This window comes from Apium graveolens, chromosome 11 (genome assembly GCF_009905375.1).
Source record: "Apium graveolens cultivar Ventura chromosome 11, ASM990537v1, whole genome shotgun sequence".
Classification (NCBI taxonomy): domain Eukaryota; kingdom Viridiplantae; phylum Streptophyta; class Magnoliopsida; order Apiales; family Apiaceae; genus Apium; species Apium graveolens.
Window position 1 is genome coordinate 136275409 of NC_133657.1, and position 6208 is coordinate 136281616.

Here is a 6208-nt window from a genome sequence, read left to right on the forward strand (position 1 = left end):
TCATAACTTAAGGATATCAGAACTTAGATTATTAGAAGATAAATATCAGATAATGGATATCAGAACTTAAGTACGGGAGGACTAACTGTTAAGGAAGGAAGCTGATTTACAGGAAAGAAGATCGAGACTAATACAAAAGAAGATATGCATGAAAAGTGTTAGAGGACTGAAAGAATTGTATAAGATATCTGATTGATATATTTTAGGAGACATAATTATATTCCATATCAATTAGAAGTTATCTTGTAACTGTGTACTATATAAACACAGACATAGGTTTACACTATATGTGTTATCATTATCGAGAAGATCATACATTATAACCTAGCAGCTCTCGTGTTATTTGTTCATCACTAAGAGAGAACAGTTCCATTGTAACAAAGTTTATTATATCAAATATATCTGTTTACTATTACTTGTGTTTGAAATCAATTTGATTGTATTATACACTGTATTCAACCCCCTTCTACAGTGTTGTGTGACCTAACAATTGGTATTAGAGCATATCTGTTAACACACATACAGTAAAGATCCAAACAATCATGTCTGAAGAAGTATACAATCCAACCAAGCCCACCAAAATTGAAGAAACTAAAAACACTCAAATCCACAGTCGATATGAGACTATTCGGGTTCCCATACTGAGACCTTTTGAGTATCCCATATGGAAAGTGAAGATGGCTATGTTTCTGGAAGCTACTGATCCAGAATACCTTGACATAATTAATGAAGGACCGCATAAGCTAACCAAGCTCTCTATTGTAGTTGCAGATCAGCCAGCAAAGATCATACCAAAGGAGAATAGTGAGTATACAGCTAAAGATATCTCGTCTATTGCCAAGGATGCAAAGGTAAGGTATTTGTTGCATAGTGCCATTGATTATGTCATGTCAAATAGGGTAATTCATTGCAAGACTGCAAAGGAGATATGGGATGCTTTGGAGACAAGATGCCAGGGAACAAATGCAATCAAGAAGAACAGGAGGACTATACTCACTCAAGAGTATGAGCACTTTGACTCAAAAGCTGATGAGTCATTAACTGACTTATATGACAGGTTTGTCAAACTCTTGAATGATTTGTCACTGGTGGACAAGGAATATGATCTTAAAGATTCAAATCTAAAATTATTTTTATCTCTTCCTAAAAGTTGGGATTTGAAGTATACTACAATAAGAGACAACTATGCTCTTGATGAAACTACTCTTGATAAAATTTATGGTATGCTCAAGACTTATGAACTTGAGATGGATCAAAGAAGCAAGAGATATGGGAGAAAGTCAAGGACAGTTGCTCTTAAGGCTGAGGAGGAATCCCTCAAAGTGGTTGTCTCAAAGAAAGGCAAAGGAAAGGCTCTCATCACAAAGTTTGATTCAGAATCATCAAGTTCTGATGATGATGATACAGAAATTGAAAGTTTACCTGAAATAGATGCTGATGAAGAGATGATGAAATTGTGTGCTCTTATGGTGAAGGGTATCACAAAGATAGCCTACAGGAAATTCAGAAGGGGAAAGAAGTTTTTCAAGAAAGGTGGAAGTACTGATAAGAAAGGGTTCAGAAAGTATAAAGGCAAAAGTGCAAAGTCTGACAGAGGAGACAACTCAAATGTCAAATGCTACAATTGTGGTGAAAGAGGCCACATATCTCCTAACTGCAAGAAAGGAAAGAGTGAGAAAGGCAAGGCACTTGTCACAAAGAAGAAAAGCTGGACAGACTCTTCAGATTCTGAAGATGAGGTGGATTATGCTTTAATGGTAAATTCTGATGGCAGCCTTGAAACTGGTGAATTAAAGGTACCTCAAACAACTTATGCCTTTTATACTGATGATATTACTGAGTTGAGATTATATCTTAAAACCATGTTTATTAGCTATAGAGATCAAACTTTAACATGTGAAAGATTAACTTCTGAAAATCTTGCTTTTAAGAAAAGGAATGATTATTTAGAAAAGAGTTATTTATGTTCCATCAAACTCAGAAAGAAAGAGATGATGCTTTTTATGTTAGAGATGAATTGCTAAAATTGAATAAATCTCTAAAAATTGAGTTAGAAAAAAAAAGATTATCAGGACTTGGACTAACTCTGGAAGAACAACTCAGAATTTATTAAGTAGTGGAAACTGGAAAGAGGGCTTAGGTTATGGAGATGATAAAAGTGAAAAAGGAACTAAACAAATTGAGCCAATTGTTGTTAAACAAACTGTTAAGCCAAAGGTAAATCCTGTTAAGTTTGTAGCTAAAACTGTAAAGTCTGATTCTGAAAAGATGAAAGAGTCTGTTACAGAAGTTAAGGAGGAGTCAATTTCTGACAAATTAGAACAGGATAAACCAGCTGAAGTCAACATAGGCTTAATGATGAAGAAGCAGCTTAAGCATAAGCTGAAAGAAATAACGAATGTCAACAAGGTTAAGGCATCTAGGAAAAATAGGAATGGAAAGGAAGGTGTGAATAAAAGTAATAATTATATGCCTATTCCTAATGCTCCTAGAAAGAAATGTTATAAATATGGAAACTCTAACCATCTTGCTTGTTTTTGCAGGAAGAATAAGAATATAAACTCTTTACCTCCTAAGTCAGGAGTTAAGAGTCAGTCTGTTAGGTTTAAGCCACAAAATCCTTGTTTTCATTGTGGAAGTTTATGGCATTCCATTTATACTTGTAAGGAATATCATAGTTTATACTATGATTATTATCAAATAAAACCTTCTTTAAAGAAAGTTAGCATTATTCAGATTGTGGTATCCTAGAGAATCAGATTTTAAGACAATAGGTTACTCAGATACAGATTTTGCAGGATGCAAAATAGACAGGAAAAGCATTAGTGGAAGCTGCCAATTTCTTGGAGGCAGATTGGTTTCTTGGTTTAGCAAGAAACAGAAGTCAATTTCCACATCAACTGCAGAAGCAACATATATTTGTTATGGATAAAAAACTAAGGTTATTATTTGTTGTATTTATTACTAAGATTCGGGAGCTCAAGGCCTTTAATGGCTGCTCTCGTGTTTCGTGGCTCGATCTGCCTTTACGAGATGCCTACGTATCTCTGTGAATTAGAGAATCAAGCCAAAAAACGTAGTTCTGATTGGTGGGGGTGAGACCCCTTATATAGATGTTGGGAGTCCTTGAATTGGACTTGGTATAGGAGACTTGGTGGGCAAGTCTCATAATTAGAATGGACTTTGGAGTCCTAGATAGTAGGAAACTGATTCCTTATCCTTTTAGGTCCCCTTGAGGCTAATCTCTAAGGATTTATATCCTTATCGGGACTCTTCTCAACATCTGATTTTTCCCTTATTAATTAATTACGAAATTAATTAATAATCAGGGCTTTTGGCCCTTTTTTATTCCATCAGGCCTGATCTGGTCCATCAGGCTTAACCTTTCTGGTCTGAGTATTATATATCTTTTTATTGGGGCTAGCAGCCCACAGCTTGTACAATTAATGCAGTATTTAATTATACAATCATAATTTATTTATCCCCATCATTTGCCCCCCAACTTTTGGGAAACATTGATTAGGTTTCGCAGAAGTTAAGTCTATTCGTTCCCTTACAGGGTTTCGTTTTTCCGTAAAGTGTGGAGCGACCTACACATTTACAATGAATTTTTCCTTTTATTCAGGAATTATCTTAATTTCCAGGAATTTTTCCCTTATTTCCGGGATTTTTCCCTAATTTTCTGGATTTTTCCTAATTTTCTTAGGATTTTGCTTAATTTTCTGGGATTTTCCCCTAATTTTCTGGGATTTTCCCTAATTTTCTGGGATTTTCCCTAATTTTCTAGACTTTTCAGATTTCCAGCCCTTTTTCGACCAGGATCCTAGTCGAAATTTCGACCTGGATCTTAGTCGAAGATAGGGGTCAGCCTTGCCATCCTGGTCGAAGGAATTCGACTAGGATCCACGACCTGGAATTCGACCAGGATCGTAGTCAAAATTTCGACCTGGATCTAGGACCTGGAATTCGACCAGGATCCTAGTCGAAAATTCGACCTGGATCTAGGTCGAAAATTCCACCCTTTTTTTAGCTTCTTGTCATGAGCCTATCGATTAGGATTTCGACTAGGATTGTAGTCGATATTTCGACCTGAATCCTGTTCGAAAATTCTTTGATTTTCTTGCTTCCTAGTCGAAGGATTTCGACTAGGATCCACGACCTGGAATTCGACCAGGATCCTAGTCGAACTTCGACCTGGGTTTTTAATCCCTATTTTTTGAAAGATGCTTGGTTTATTCGACCTCATTCCTGGTCGAAGCTTCGACCTCAATTCAGTCCCGTTATTCCAACTATTTTCGGGTGTCTGCTCGAAAGATTTCGGGCAGGATTCACGACCTGGAATTCGACCTGGATTCTGGTCTTTTTTACCCGTTATTTTCGGGTGTCTGCTCGAAAGATTTCGGGCAGGATTCACGACCTTGATTTCGACCTGGTTCCTGGTCTTCCATTAGCCTTCTTTATTTAGCTTTAATTTAGGGTATTGTATTTTCCAAATCCTAATTGGATTTGGGCCTGGCCTTTTTGTTGGGCCTTATTAAATTTTACTGAGCCTCTATTATTGGGCTTTTCAAATCTTATTGGGCCTCTTTTATTGGGCCTTTTAAAATCTTATTGGGCCTCTTTTATTGGGCCTTTTCAAATCTTATTGGGCCTTTTTTATTGATCTGGGCTTAATATGCCCTGTTTAGAATGCTCTAGAATTCCTAGGAATATTCTGGAATATTCTTTTTTCTGGGCTTTTTCCTATGGGCTTTTGTTCTCAATGGGCTTTTCATCCCTTCAACTTCCTTTTCCTCTTATATAAAGGAATGAGGAAAGGCTATTACTCCTCACTTTTTCATTTCTTAGTTTTCTTCTTTATCTTCCTGCTAAGATTCTCAGAGGAATAACAGCAAGTCGGAGCTCAAAGCCTTTTTCAGGAGCGCTTCTTCAGGTAAGATTCCTCCCTTTGCTTTTCGTGTCTATTTTTCCATTGTGTGCCATTTTAAGATAGCCTATTTATGTGCCCCTTACTTTTTTCAGATGGCTGACAAAAGAATGACTCGCTTGGCCAAGATGAACGTGGCTAGAAAGTCCAACGATTTTCCTATTCGATCGAGGTATACTTCCTTAATCGACATGATCAACACTCGAGGGGACGAGTATCCGTCTGATGCGCATCTGGACACGCACGATCATATTAGTGCTTTACGGGATCCCAAGGAGCTGGAAAAGTTGAGCAGCTACTTCAAAATCAAGGAGCCTTTTAAGCTGGTTCTTGCGGGTCCGGCCGACAGGGCCTGTCAGTGGAAGAAGGACACGCTATGCGTCTATAGGGATACTCTAAGGGCAGGTATTAGACTCCCTTTTCATCCATTCATTCCTTTGCTACTGGCTGATGTGGGCATCAGCCCTTGCCAACTTCCCCCTAATTCCTGGAGGTTGATTCTGTGCTATCTGTCGCAATGCGCCAAGCACAACGTCCCCACATCTGTTGCTGTCTTCAGGAAGATTTTTCAGTTCAAAAACAGCCCTGATAAAAGTCCGGGTTGGGTTTCTATCAACCAGCGCCCCACTATCCCCCATATCGTGAATGGAAAGTCCATCCCTGACAACAACCTGGGGTGGAAAAAAGATTTTTTGTTTGTTATTTGGGAAGGTGGAGATTGGGGCTCCCTGTTTCGATCATCCTTTGGGCTGGCCGTGGACGGGAGCCCAAATGACATAACTTTGTCTGAGGAGGAGGCTAGAGGTTTCAACCTCCTTACGCAAGACAACGGTACTTCCCATTCTTGGGACCTTATCCGGGAGACGGTCCTGGTAGAACGCGGCCTTTCGCCCGTTAATAAGAAAAGTAAGTTCCCTTTCTTACCTCCTTTATTTCCTGTACTTTTATTTCATTGGTTTTCAACTGACTTTGTTTGTTGCAGTGGCTGAGAAGATTGAGGAGGCTACTAAGCCTAAGGACCTGGAGACAACCAGGATGAAGAGGGCTGGGAAGGTCTTTAAAGACCCTCGACTTGGTGATCGCTTCCCTGAGTTCCTCCTTCAGGCAATGGAGCCAAGCGAGGAAGGCCCCAGCCAAGTTTTGCGCACCAAGCAGAGGCCAGGGGCCTATTTTCAACCTGCCTGGGGATCTGGGGCAAGGACTCAATCGTGGGCAGCACGGCGCTGTCCAAGGAATGGTCTAAGCATTCCATCTCCCCGGTGGACTATCAAGATTTTGTCC